This window comes from Schistocerca americana, chromosome 1 (genome assembly GCF_021461395.2).
Source record: "Schistocerca americana isolate TAMUIC-IGC-003095 chromosome 1, iqSchAmer2.1, whole genome shotgun sequence".
Lineage (NCBI taxonomy): Eukaryota > Metazoa > Arthropoda > Insecta > Orthoptera > Acrididae > Schistocerca > Schistocerca americana.
In genome coordinates this window covers 1,063,208,190-1,063,223,775 of record NC_060119.1, presented here as the reverse complement: position 1 = coordinate 1,063,223,775, position 15,586 = coordinate 1,063,208,190, and positions in this window count along the sequence as shown.

The following is a 15,586-nucleotide window of genomic DNA, read 5'->3' as shown; positions in this document are numbered from 1 at the left end:
GTATAAAAGGAGATGTAATGAGAGAGAAAGTCAGATGCGCCAGCAGTCACAGCATGTTGACGTTACCAGGAAAGGCGCTTTTAGTGAAGCTGTATTATCAGAATGGGGAATGTGCTAGCTCAGCGTTATGATCCTATCGCCATAGGAAGGGGATTCGAACGGACAAAGGTCCGTTGACAAATGCAGCTGTGGCGAGAGTGGTTTCGAAGTTCGAAGGCACGGGTTGTTTAGACGATAGACCCCGTAGTGGCCGACCGAGCACAAGGCGTAATGCTGCTGAGACAGTTCAGGAAGAAATGGAGACTGTAGCGGGTTCGTCTATGCACGTGGAAGTCAGCGCTCGTGCAGTCGCACGTCGCACCGGCATTCCATACACTACTGTTTGGTTGGCACTTAGGCGTACCCTCCGTTGCTATCCGTACAAAATCCATCGGCATCATGAACTATTACCTGGCGATTTAGTGAAGCGGAGGGCATCTACGGTGTGGGCGTTTCAAAAGATGGCCGAGGATGACGATTGGTTGAGTAACGTGTTGTGGACCGACGAAGCTCATTTCACGCTCCGAGGGTCTGTCGACGCACACAACTGCATAATTTGGGCTACCGAAAATCCTAGAACTGTCGTGGATACTTCATTGCACGACGAGAAAGTCACGGTATGTGTTGGATTTACCACATCTACCGTTATCGGGCCTTTTTTTCTTCGAGGAAATGCGTGATTCTGGTTTTGTACCTGCTACCGTGACGGGTGAGAGGTACGCCGATATGTTACAGGATCGCATCATCCCCAGCCTGGCTGATAAACACCTATTGGAACGTAAGATGTTTATGCAGGATGGCGCTCCACCCTATATTGCTAGACGCGTGAAAGATCTCTTGCGCCCGCCGTTTGGTGGTGATCGTGTGCTCAGCCGCCACTTTCGTCATGCTTAGCCTCCCAGGTCCGCAGACCTCAGTCCGTGCGATTATTGGCTTTGGGGTTACCTGACGTCGCAAGTGTATCATGATCGACCGACATCTATAGGGATGCTGAAAGACAACATCCGACGCCAATGCCTCACCATAACTCCCGACAGTAATGTTCACAACATTATTCCTCGACTACAGCTATTATTGAGGAATGATGGTGGACATATTGAGCATTTCCTGTAAAGAACATCATCTTTGCTTTGTATTACTTTGTTAGCTAATTATTGCTATTCTGATCAGACGAAGCGCCTTCTGTCGAACATTTTTTGAACTTTTGTATTATTTTGGTTCTAATAAACCCCCATGTCATTCCAAGCGTGTGTGTCAATGGAAGAAGGCATGTGTTCAACTACCTGGGCTGTGATGCCTCTCTATCTACATCATTCCGTGATTTATTCAGTTTTCAAATTTATGCTGACCTTTTGATCACCCGGTAGATCTTGCGATTCATTTTCTTCAACCCCGGTGCGAAAAGAGGACTTCTCCGTATTGCTACTCGTCGAGAGCAGCGGCACTCTTGTTCTTACTTTGATAAAACAGCTTTATGAGTGGAGCCGCGTTCATCTCGTCCAGACCCGTGCTGACTGTCTACGGATGTTATGCGTACTGATGCTTGTGTTTCAACCCTACGTCGACGCACCAGTCCCGGCGCCCAACGGGAAAACGTCCCGCTAACACTACTAACACCGCAAATACTGCAGAGCAGTCTGGCCCTTGTTCGTATAAAGTTTCGTACACATAAGGTAAATAGTTTTCCTTAAGTAGCAAAAGCTTAATCATAACCACGCTGTACTGTGCCGTTATATTGTGACAGACCACCATGTATTCAGCATTATACAGCGGCCACGGTCTGTAATGAGTGGTGAACGTCCAGCACTCCGTCACCCACCCACGACATCAGCACACGATGCTCATTCACAAGTCCAGGTCCATAAGAACTTGCCCTTTGACAAAGGCACTTATGTCAGTGGATTTCCCTGTTTGTAGCCCACACCATCACGATAATAAATCGCAAAAGAATGTTGAAGGTTCCTACACATCGTTGAGTACAGTATCTTGTCCTTTCCCCAGACGAGCAGATTTTACTGACGGATATAGAAGACGGACCATGACGAGCTGCGTTGTCCTACAAAATGGCAAAGAGATATAATTTAAGCGTACTCCCAAAGAAAATTAAAGTAATGGCCATTTGTGGAAAAGTTCGTCTTGGAGCTAAAATCATTACTCGAAGAGAACACAATAGAAGAAGGCATGTGTTCAACTACCTGGGCTGTGATGCCTCTTATGCTTACAGTAATGATCGTGAAAGGAAATTGCAAAGATACTTACACGTGTTAGATAAGATTAAGAGAATGCTACTGTACAAAACCAAGAAAGACACTGTGCTTACATGCCATAATATTGCGATTGCATCTTTATTGCTCTATGGCTCCGAGGTATGGACTTGAAAAGGCCAAAAAAATGTAGAAATTAAAGCGGCAGAAATAGAAATCTAAGACCTTTAGCGAGTCACGGATTATAAGTTGTCCTCGGTGGTTAGTGTTCATCGGACTGCCCCAGGAAAGTGTTGTTTTCTATCTACATAAATGATCTTTTGGATAGAGCGGATAGCAATGTGCCGCTGTTTGCTGATGATGCTGTGGTGTACGGGAAGGTGTCGTCGTTGAGTGACTGTAGGAGGATACAAGATGACTTGGACAGGATTTGTGATTGGTGTAAAGAATAGCAGCTAACTCTAAATATAGATAAATGTAAATTAATGCAGATCAATAGCAAAAAGAATCCTGTAATCCAGAATGAGATTTTCACTCTGCAGCGGAGTGTGCGCTGATATGAAACTTCCTGGCAGATTAAAACTGTGTGCCCGACCGAGACTCGAACTCGGGACCTTTGCCTTTCGCGGGCAAGTGCTCCCCCAGGCTGTGGCTAAGCCATGTCTCCGCAATATCCTTTCTTTCAGGAGTGCTAGTTCTGCAAGGTTCGCAGGAGAGCTTCTGTAAAGTTTGGAAGGTAGGAGACGAGGTACTGGCAGAAGTAAAGCTGTGAGTACCGGGCGTGAGTCGTGCTTTGGTAGAGCACTTGCCCGCGAAAGGCAAAGGTCCCGAGTTCGAGTCTCGGTCGGGCACACAGTTTTAATCTGCCAGGAAGTTTCAATCCTGTAATGTTTGAATACTCCATTAGTAGTGTAGCGCTTGACACAGTCACGTCGATTAAATACTTGGGCGTAACATTGCAGACATTGCAAGACAACAACCATCTGCACGAACAGTTCGACGACGTTTGCAGCAGCATGGACTATCAGCTCGGAGACCATGGCTGCGGTTATCCTTGACGCTGCATCACACACAGGAGCGCCTGCGATAGTGTACTCAACGACGAATCCGGGTGCACGAATGGCAAAACGTCATTTTTTCGGATGAATCCAGGTTCTGTTTACAGCATCATATGGTCGCATCCGTATTTGGCATCATCACGGTGAAGCGTGGATTCGTCATTGCCATACTGGCGTATCAGCCGGCGTGATGGTATGGGGTGGCATTGGTTACACGTCTCGGTCACCTTTTGTTCTCACTGACGGCACTTTTAACAGTGGACGTTACATTTTAAATGTGGTACGACCCGTGGTTGTACCCTTCATTCTATCCCTGCGAAACCCTACATTTCAGCAGGATAATTCACGACCGCATGTTGCAGGTCCTGTACGGGCCTTTCTGGATTCAGAGAATGTTCGACTGCTTCCCTGGCCAGCATACATTCTCCAGATCTCTCGCCAATTGAAAACGTCTGGTCAATGGTGGCCGAGCAACTGGCTCGTCACAATACGCCAGTCACTACTCTTGATGAACTATGGTATCGTATTGAAGACGCATGGGCATCTGTACCTGTACACGCCATCCAAGCTCTGTTTGAGTCAAATTCCAGGCGCATCAAGGCCGTTATTACGGCCAGAGTTGGTTGTTCTGGGTACTGATTTCTCGGGATCAAAGCACCCAAACTGCGTGAAAACGTAATCGCATGTGAAAGTAAACGAAAACTTACATTCTAAAATCGTTGTCGAATGTAGCTAAAGGTGGTATGTGCATGCATGTAAAAATATCCTCTTATAAAATTAATTGTTTTCTGCTATGGTAAAATTTTTAAAATGCCATGGGTAACTTAAAATTTAACCTTCATTTAAGCAGTCAGAAGTAGCACCAAGTCCCATCACTGATATTAATAAAATTGTAAAAATGCTATAAGGAAAATTCAGGGGGGTTGATGGAATTTCAAATAGGATTCTGGTTAGTTGTTCCAGCTTAGTAAGTAACGTCGTTAGTGATATGTGAAGGGCTTATTTCAATTGTGGTACAAGTCCATTTTTGTTCATATTGAGATACAGAATCCTAAAGTTAAACGAGCGCTGAAGTATCTGTAGTTTAGATGCCAGAAATATTCAAGCATATGACTTCTTGCTAGAGATGAACCTTTCTTTCTGTTTCTTTGGCTCATTAATTTTAGAAGCATTATAGACAGAAAAATGGGGGTAGTGGATTTGAACCACTATTGAAATATGCCCTTCATATGTAATGCATCACAGGTACAGGAAACGTTTCCATATGGTCTGAAATATACTACTGCTAAACGTCTTCATAAGAAGGTGACAAGAAAGACGTAAACGATTGTCATCCAATTTCATAACTATCTTTTTCCAAAAGTATTCGAGAAGTTGAAGCACTCAAGAACAGTCCCACACTTAAGCAGGAACAATTTAATTAATACATCACAATTTGGAATCTAGAAAGTTTTCTCAACTGAGAATGCTGTTTATACATTCATTCATAAAGCAGCACAACGTTCAATAATAAAATATCACGAGTTAGTATTTTTTATTATCTTTCCAAGACGTTTGATTGCGTGGACCCTATTATTCTCTTAGAAAAACTATTTTTTGTGGACTAGATGGATTTATATACACATCGTTTGAACCACACTTAACAAACAAGTTGCAGAAATTTGTGTTGATTAATTCATCAATGTTGGAAGGGTATAAAATTTTTGTGACTGGGGAGAAATTTTAAAGAGAGTCGAACAGGGTCGATATTGGGTCCACTTCTATTCCTTGTACTTGTGAATTATTTTCCACTTAACATTCAGTAAATAGAATTGGTACTTTATGCAGTCGATACTAGTGCAATGATGGATCCCATTAGAGAGAAAACACTACATTCAGTTCTTCATAACAAGTAGATTCATACCAACAATTGATGCAGCACACGAGTAGTACATAGATTAGAATGTAAATTTTTGGATATACTTGTTGATGAAAACTTGCACTGGATGAAAAATATTGCTGACATTCTCAAACAGTTAACTTCAGCTACTTTTCCTCTTCGTATCATTACTTACCTTGTAAAGAAACGAATTAACCTTCTGACGTATCTTACACAAATCCACTTATGGCATACACAAATCACTTTGCATAATATTCTGGGTAGCTCACCACGCAAAAAAAAATTATTGCTTGCAAAAAATCGAACACTAAGAATAACATACGGTGTTTACCCACGGACCGATGTGAGTACCTGTTTAAGGAACTAGGAATTTTAACTGCGCCATCACAGTATATATATATATATATATATATATATATATATATATATAGTGTGATGGAGCAGTTAATATATATATATATATATATATATATATATATATATATATATACGCCACTGAAATTTGTCATACATAATCAAATAATCCGTCACAATTTGAGAAGAATAGTGATGTCCACACCTACAACAAGAGAGTCAAAAATGTTATTTATTAGCAATTATAATGCTGAGTAAGTTTCTGGATTGCGATGTCAGTAACGGGTACTTGGTTGTGAAACCATGGCAGCATTTACTATGAAGCATGTGGAATTCAAACCTCAGCAGCGCGCAACTTTCGGAAACGCGCATCTTGTTGACGAATCGGGTCGTAATAATGGTCTCATATTAACCCAAGTTTTGTGCTCTGTCTCTGAAAGAGCTTTGTAAAACTGAACAGTATTTGTCTTCTTAACTCCGTATTTGTGTCACAGCTTGTCGCAACACACTAAATATATGGTCATCTATCATACATAACTCGGTATCTGGCCCACTAAAACTTCCTTAGCTCGCTTCTAGTAGGTAATTTCTCAGTCTCCAGAGGAAGCTGTGGCTTCTGCCAGCAAACTTCTTTACCGATACAGGACTTAACGCTTCGTTAACGTTGTATCGCTACAGCAGCTATCATTATTCAACGGCAGCGTGATGTAGATTGAATCAAGTTGCTGCACAAAAATTTGTCGCACATACTTACACAAACATTAATCAACAAAAGATTTATTACTGTTTATCTTTCACTGGTCTGAGGGAAAAGGCAGGCAGCATGGAACACTCAATCTTTTTCCTTGGTCGTCAGCGTCTTCTGGTTGTTTTGATACGGCCCGACAAGCATTCCTCTTGCGTGCCAAACTCTTCATGTCAGAGTAGCACTTGCAACTTACGTCCTCCGTTATTAGTTGGATGTCTTCCCTACAATTTTTTACCCTCAAGACCTCTAGTACTGTGGTGGTTATTCCCTGATGTCGTAACAGTTGTTTTACCATACTGCCTTCTCCTTAGCAGTGTTCTCCATAAGTTGCAATTCTCATCGATTTGGCGGAGAACATCCTCATTCCTTATCAGTCTACCTAATTTTCAACATTCTTCTGTAGCAATACGCCTCAAATGGTTCGATTATCGTCTTTCCCGTTTTCCCATGGCCCATATATCTCTTCCAGGCTATGCTATAGTAGGAATATACATTGTCAGCACCTCTTATGAAGTTAAAATCTGCTAGAAAATGATTTCTCAAGTGTAACTTTTATCGGGAATAAGCTCGTAACTAGTAAAAAGTTTCCACTTTTTATGAATTTCTTTAAAATCGTGATTGATATAAATGGTGCTTTAATTTTTATTCGATTTAAATCTTACTTTCGTTATGTTTTTACTTTCTCATCTTAATTTTTTTCAACTTGTGACCAGTTGCCAATATTTAGTGGCACATTTTTCCACTATTCAAGGCAAGTATTTTTAACGATACTCATTCACGGTATATGAAATTACTAGTAGCTAATACAGAAGCATAAATTTCTTAGCAACACAGAGAAGCTAAAATAATTTTGTATTTTTTGCCTCAGGGCAGATGAGGTCCACAGACCCTCTCTTATAACGAAAAGACAGTATAAATACCACATGTTTAGACGAAGTAAACAGTAAACGTGAGCATATGACATAATATCCTCAAGCGCCAAAGAAACTGTTATAGGCATTCGTATTCAAAGAAAGAGATATGTAAACAGGCAGAATACGGCGCTTCTGTAAGCAACGCCTATACAAGACGACAAGTGTCTGGCGCAGTGGTTAGATCTGTTACTGCTGCTACAGTGGTAGGTTATCAAGATTTAAGTGCGATTTAATGTGGTAATATAGTCGGCACACTAGCGATGGGACATAGCATCTCCGAGGTAGTGGTGAAGTGGGAATTATCCCATACGACCATTTCGCGAGTGTACCGTGAATATCAGGAGACCGGTAGAACATCAAATCTCCTACATTGCTGCGGCCGGAAAAAGACCCTGTAAGAACGGGACGAACGACGACTGAAGAGAATCCTTAATCGTGACATAAATGCAACCCTTCCGCAAATTGCTGCAGATTTCAATGCTGGGCCATCAACAAGTGTCAGAGTATGAACCATCAGCGAAACATCGCCGATAAGGGCTTTCGGAGCCGAAGGTCTACTCTAGTACCCCTGATGACTGCACAACGCAAAGCTTTACGCCTCTTCTGGGACCGTCAACACAGACATTGGTCTGTTGATGACTGGAAACGTGTTGCCTGGTTGGAAGAGCCTTTTTTCAAATTGTATCGAGCGGACGGATGTGTACGGATATAAATCCATAGACCCTGCACGTCAGCAGGGGCCTGTTCAAGCTATTGGAGGCTCTCTAACGGACTTAGGCAATTCCAGCAGAACAATGCAACACGCCACACGTCTAGAATTGCTACAGAGTGGCTTCAGGAACACTCTTCTGAGTTTGAGCACTTCCTGTAGCCACCAAGCTCCCCAGACATGAACATCACTAAGCATATCTGGGATGCCTTGCAACGTCCTGTTCAGAAGAAATGTCCATCCCCTCGTAGTCTTACGGATTTATGGTCAATCATGCAAGATTCATGGTGTCAGTTCCCTCTAGCACTACACGACATTGGGCAGGTGTACCAGTTTATTTGGTTCTTCGGTATAGTTGTGTATGAAAAGGCCCCACGTGGATTGGATATTTGGGGGGGGGGGGGGGGCGTTCATAGGCTCGTTTCCTACCCGTTTGGATAGCGAACACCTGTCTTAGCGTGGCTATGTAACAGTATATAAAGGATGGTTTGAACGACCAACCGGAAGTGGCATCCAGACAAATTGTACTAGTCGATTAATTCTTTGTGAAAAAGATATTAATTGGCCTAAAATTAATGCTATGATAATGATACGATTTGCTTCTGCACCCCTCGGTTGTTATGTGCAAAACAGTCATCCTTAAATAACTGCAGTCTCGAGCGAGACTGATGGTTAAACTTTGATCCAGCGTTGTACCGGACATCGGTCTAACATACCTTTTAACCGTTTGAAAAATAGTGCTTCGTTTGTATTTTACGTACACGCCATTTCTGTACTTTAAACTTGTAGGAATCGGGTCAAATTTTGCACGAAGGTGGAGAAAGTGAATAAAGTGAAAATGAATTTTTTTATCCAGTAATCTTTATCCATTGTTGAGACATTAACTAAATGTATAATGTAAAATTCGTTCTTAAGTATACTGTATGCGCGAAAGCGGCTAAAAGTGAATCAAAGAAAAAAAATTTTTCATTATAAAATTGAAAACTCGCTTTAAAAATTTTGCTTCACTCAGATTTTGTGTGCAAAAAATACTTTTGTTCGTTTTTTACGCTCACCAATCCATTGTTTCAAACTTGTGTGAAATATACATGTAAGTAATAGTCGTCCTGATGCTTTGTGGGAGCTTTATCCGTAGCTAGGATATAGCGGTATAAAGTTACACATAACACGCATGTAAAATCCGGTTTTACGTGAATCGCACGTGCTGAGACAGTTTAATGTGATACGGATGCTAATAAAAAATATATTCTTATTCTGTCATCGTTCGGCTTTTACGTGCGCAAAATCAAGCGTCTGCACATGAAACGGTGTCTCCTAGAAACTCTTTGCATTTCAAGGGCTGCATTTGGATATAATTAAGAAAAATCGCTTATTATATTTATTTTTCGTTGTTTATGTTTAAGGATTTAATTCACCAGTGGCTTAGAACCACAGAAAAATCTTTGGACGTGCAAGACAATGCATGTTCCAAACTAGAATTATGCCCAGCCTTGTAGGAAATGATATACAGTTTGATCGAGCATTTAAAGCTTTACTGATGACCATGCCAAAAATGTAAACTAACCCCTAAACTGCTACAAAAATAATTTTCAGAAAATAAGGTCGCTTTATTCCTAGACGACAGAAAATATACCTTCAAAAACTGCTGTGCTATCTTGTAGAAAATCTATTTTCGGACAGAACAAGGCTAAGTTCGTCAAGTTTCAAGCAGGGTTTACAAGTTGATGGTATTTAAATGTTTTTTATTTCAGTCTTTGATCACAATATCAATTCTTCTGACGATGACCGGTTTTAGTCCATAATGACCATCCTCAGATCTACAATACAAAAATATATACACCTAGTGGGCAGTGTCTTTCAACACAATGCAGCATAACGTATCGCTATATACTATCATATAACCAGGAAAATGCACAGATAAAATACCGTAAAAAGTACCTGTTCTACATCATGTCCTAATGTGTATACATTGTTTCGCAGTTCTTCTATTTCGCCCAGTCTCAGCCATACGTTATTTGGAATGGTAGTTTGCAATATTTCGCGACACAATTATTCAACTGAGTTTCTTTGGCAGCGGTTTTTTAATTTGCGGTTTTTATTACTGTATTCTATGAATAACCAACACTAAGAATTTTAAGATAGGAGATAATACGTATACTTTTCAATAGTGTATTACTTGTTGTGTGAATCGTTCAGATTGCGATACATTAAGCGTTTAAGTAAGTTTATCCATGTAATGTGGTCGTCTACCTACGTCATATAAACTATTTACATATATTGTCATCATAAACCTCGCCAAGTATTTGATATTTCGTTCGGTATCGTATTTACGATTGTTCTTAATTTGTGCTTTGTATTAAGAATTTATTTTACTTTTTTATACGTTCGCGTATACAATTTCATGCCAATATGAACAGATGTATTTAATTATAAAAAGCCGAAAAACTGTAAAAACATTAAACATATTAAAATATAAAACGAAATAATAAACATAATAAACAACAAATAATATAAAAAAGTGAAAAATAAAACAGGAAATATCCCGCAGGCATGTGACGTCGGCATGGTAGTGAGGCTTGTGTTCTCAGGACACAGTAGGCTATAGCGGACAGGCTCAACCATAACCGGGAGAGCCATTCATTGGAGGCATAACTACGATAAAGCACATGAAGCATGCAGTGATCAGGACTTCGAACTGACCAAGGCGGGTTTTTATTTATCAGTAGAATGCCGGCAATGTTCACTGCTGATTAATACAATTACAGTGCCAGGAAGGACGACAAGCAACGGAGTTTTAATTGTTGTGCGTGTAAATTATAGTAGGAAGAATACATGAAAACAAGAATACATGATTAGTTTTGTAGGGTATAAGTAGTTACGTAGGGTGTGAAAGATACAGAATTGCCATTGACGTATAGTGTTGTCAACGATAATGGCTCTACCGGCACTGGACAGCGAACCATCCGTGCCAGACTTAATCATAGTTGGGGTTTGGGTTGTTTGGGTGAAGAGACCAAACAGCAGTGTCATCGGTCTCATTGGAAAAGGGAAGGACGGGGAAGGAAGTCGGCCGTGCCCTTTCAAAGTAACGATCCCGGCATTTGCTTGGAGTGATTTAGGGAAATCACGGAAAACCTAAATTACGATAGCCGAACGCTGAATTGAACCGTCGTCCTCCCGAATGCAAGTCCAGTGTGCTAACCACTCCTCCACCACGCTCGGTCAGTCGTAGAGTTTCACGAGTAGTTGCACAGCAGTTTCTCAGAAATCCATGACCGGATGATTCCAGTGAGTGACAGATGTAGTGAACGCTCAAGTCAAAGCACAGTTATACACCTCCAGTACAAAGGCACACCAGGACAACCCGACCAACATGCAGTCTTGCGTTATCTTGTTCAAAGAAAAATCATAGGGCCGTCTAAGGAAGGACATAGGAATCGACCTTAACACATCTGAAATGTTACGTCGGACTTCCAAATGACTGGCTATGAGAACAAGAGGAGACAGTGTTGTGAATCCAATGGCATCTCGTGCCCTCACGCCTGTAACTCGGCTCGGCTCTTGTGATGATGACTACTACTATCTGGCCACGTTCATTGTCCTACAAGTCTGGAAACAAGCGTGCGTGCATTGTGATCCTGTACACAGACCTGAACTCGTGAGAAAAGTCTGCTTAGTGAGGCTCCTGTGTCCATGACATCACTGGGCACACCACATCACTGCGCCTGCATACTGAGACTCCTGTGTCCATTATGTCACTGGGCACACCACTTCACTGCACATTACTCAGCTTGGCAAGTCAAGGGAGAGTTCTACAGTAATCACCCTACTGCCAGTCCTTCTTGCACCGTACGTCGTCTCACTGTCAGTGTTGCGAGATGTGTTTTCCTGCTAACAAGCCCATTTCTTGATTGAAAGTACAGGAAGTAGCTGCATCATGATGCACAGGCAAGTGAACAGTATGTCTGCCCTCTCGTCTGCTAGTCCCGTGGAGTCGTTAAATCCTTTATGGGGTTGAGTATGGCTTTATTTAGACCACACTGTCATGGCAGTCGTGGGATTCAGCCACGCGAGCAGCAATATCGTAGAGCGATAAACCTCAAAGTGCACAGACTGTGATCCTGCCATTGTCTGATTCCGATATGTTCACCGGCCGCGGTGGACGAGCGGTTCTAGACGCTTTAGTCCGGAGCCACGCGGCTGCTATGGTCGCTGGTTCGAATCCTGCCTCGAGCATGGATGTGTGTGATGTCCTCAGGTTAGTTAGGTTTAAGTAGTTCTAAGTCTAGGGGATTGATGACCTCCGATGCTAATTCCCATAGTGCTTAGGGCCATTTTAACCATTTGAATTTTCTAGGGAAAAGCACTGTGACTTTTCTGTTTATTTTGTGAAATATGAAGTAGTGCCTGTACCATAGTCACAAAACTATAGCATTTTCACTCTAGTTTAAGTGCTGAAAGTGAACTGTATGACACTGGGGTTGAAAGGGGTTGGAATCCCTGCGTGCCAATCGAGATTTTGGAAAATGCTTTCAATTGACAAGATCATGTAAATAAATCTAATGTATGCTGCCCTGCCTACTGAACATTTTTTCGAAAGGAACTTAGGAAACTATTTCTAAAATATCAAAATAAGAAAAATCGGTCTACTAAAGATTTTGTCTTTCCGTGGCTTCCCTAAATCGAACAACACGAAAGTCTTTTTTTTTTGTCTAAGATAATGGACTATATCCTTACTAAGCTTGTCCATTGAGAGCTTGTATTCCGTTTCTAATGACGATAGGATACACTAGAGTCCAAAAGTTAAGCATAATAACTGAAAGAGGAAATATTGCCTCATCAGCATCTCTGAAGTAATACTGAACAAGCTGCAGCTTAATCACAAGACATGTGTGACACAACGGTGCCTGAAATATAATGTTAGAAAAGTTGTGATAGGACTGATATTTGTAAGAAAATAACACAACTGGGAAATCTCTTGCAACAAAAGAAGCTGTTAGTTGGGGATATGGTTACCCCTAACAGCCATACATGCTGCACAGCGATATGACGTGGTCTCTACGAGATGGTTCAAGAGTCATCTTAGCAGTCGATCCCATTCCTCAGCGAGAGAGTTTCGGAGGTCTGGAAGTGTCCTTGGCTGAGGCTGACAGGATGCAATTCACCTCTCTAATGTATCCCAGGTATTTACTATAAGATGGAGCTCCGGAAACGCGACAGGTATCCTTCAAGAAATTCAGCCACCACGGCAGCTCGATGCAGACGGGCGTTATCGTCCAGAAAGACGAAGTCTGGACCAACTGCTCCTGTGGAAAGGGGACATGTGGTACCTCTGAGAGTTTACAGTACTCCTCTGACCGCCAACGCAGAAGTGCAGCTCCGAACTGTCATTCAACATGATGCGACCCTATACCATGACACCATCACCATCAAATCGATCTCTTTCCACAATATTCCTGAGCTTGTATCGGCTACCTCTTTCTCTCCAGAGTACTGTGCGACGAGAATCATTTTGCAAAAAAAATGGTTCAAATGGCTCTGAGCACTGTGGGACTTAACTTCTGAGGTCATCAGTCCCCTAGAACTTAGAACTACTTACACCTAACTAACATAAGGACATCACACACATCCATGCCCGAAGCAGGGTTCGAACCTGCGACCGCAGCGGTCGCGCGGTTCCAGACTGTAGCGCCTAGAACCGTTCGGCCACTCCTGCCTGCATAATTTAGCAAACTGAAGCGGGACTCATCTGTGAAACCAAAATTACAACATTCATTCAGGGTCCACTTTTGATATTGCCGACTCCACTGTACATTGGGCCGTCTGTGCGTTGAGCGAGCGGTGTGCACACGGCCGGACGTCTGGCAAACGCCTCTCCTGTTCTGAGTAACTGCTACACAGTTTGCAGGGAAACAGCAACTCCTCAGGCAGCTACAAGCTCTGCAGCCCACTGTCTTGCAGGTACACTCCGACTTCGTCTGGGAGCTACGGTCAGATGTCGCTCCTGCTGCGGGGGTGGTTATACTTGGACGACCTAGTGCTGACTCTACGACGAACACCTCCAATGTCTATAAACCGTCGCAAATAATTGCAAATGGTACTTTGTGTCAAATGCAAGGATTCTGAGACTCGGATCAAAAACGTTCAAATGGCTCTGAGCACTATGGGACTCAACTGCTGTGGTCATAAGTCCCCTAGAACTTAGAACTACTTAAACCTAACTAACCTAAGGACATCACACACATCCATGCCCGAGGCAGGATTCGAACCTGCGACCGTAGCGGTCGTGTGGTTCCAGACTGTAGCGCCTTTAACCGCTCGGCCACTGCGGCCGGCGCTCGGATCTGTGCACGGCCTGCTTCAAGGCGGATGGGTACTCTACACTGCAAACCAAGGTCCAGAGAGCTTTATTGTAAGTTTCGCAAGAGACTATGTTCACTATGAAAAGAAAAACTTGACTGAGACACGAGTGATTTATGTTTGTGTTTACCTTCTGGTTACGTCGCTATTCACGGCACGTAGTACTCGTACTTGGTGGCGACTTGAATCTGCCCTCGGTATGTTGGCGAAAATACATTTTTAAAGGTATAAACCTCCGTCCGAAATCATACTGAAAGGTTTCTCGAAAAATTATTTTGAACGATGAGTTCAGGAGCCCACTTTAAGTGTAAATAGTTGTGAAGAAGTAATTGACCTCTTTCCAACACATAATCCTGAGCAAATAGGGAGATATTTGACCGATAAATGGATTAATGACGACCAGGGTACTGTAGCGAGAGAAAATACCATGATATCAGAATCCACCAAAAATAAACGGAAAATATATCTATTTAAAAAAAGGTAGATAAAAATTTGCTTGAGGCCTTCCTAAGTGACATTCTTCACTCCCTTCAATCTGTCTATGTAAATATAGACCAGATGTGATTTAAATTGTGAGCTATATGCAAGATAAACAAATAAGAGACATTGTTGATCCCCCATCGTACACAAAACAGATCAGGACACTGTTGCACATACAACGAAAAATACATGTCAAATTTCAAAAAAAGCAAAACCATCAAGATTGGCGAAGTTTTACAGAAACTCGAAACTTAGCAAAAACTTAAATTGAAATGATATCATAGATAATGTTGTGGGGAAAGCAAACAAAGTCTACGGTTTATTGGCTGAACACAAAATGCAATGGTTCTCCTAAAGAGACACTACCCTTGTTCGCCCTCTTCCGGAGTACTGCAATGTGGTGCGTGTACCCACGTCAGATAGGATTGACGATCGAAACTATTCAAAGAAGGGCAGGTCGTTTTGTATCACCGCGGATTAGGGGAGAGGCTGCGACGGATATGATACACGAATTGGGATGCCGATCATTAAAGCAAAGGCACTTTTCTTTGCGGTGGTGTCTTCTCATGAAATTTTAATCACCAGTTTGGTCCTTAGCGTGTAAAAATATTTTGTTGGCGCCTACCTGCAGAGGGAGGAATGATCATTATAACAAAATAAGAGAAGTCAGAGTTCGCACGGAAACATTTAATTTTTCGCTTTTACCGATCTCTGTTAGAGAGTGAAATGGTACAGAAATTGATTGAAGGTGATTCAAAGAACACTTGGCCCCGAAGTTAATTGTGAATTAAAGAGCAATCATGTAGATGTAGATGTAAATGTCCTAACAGAGCGAACAAGT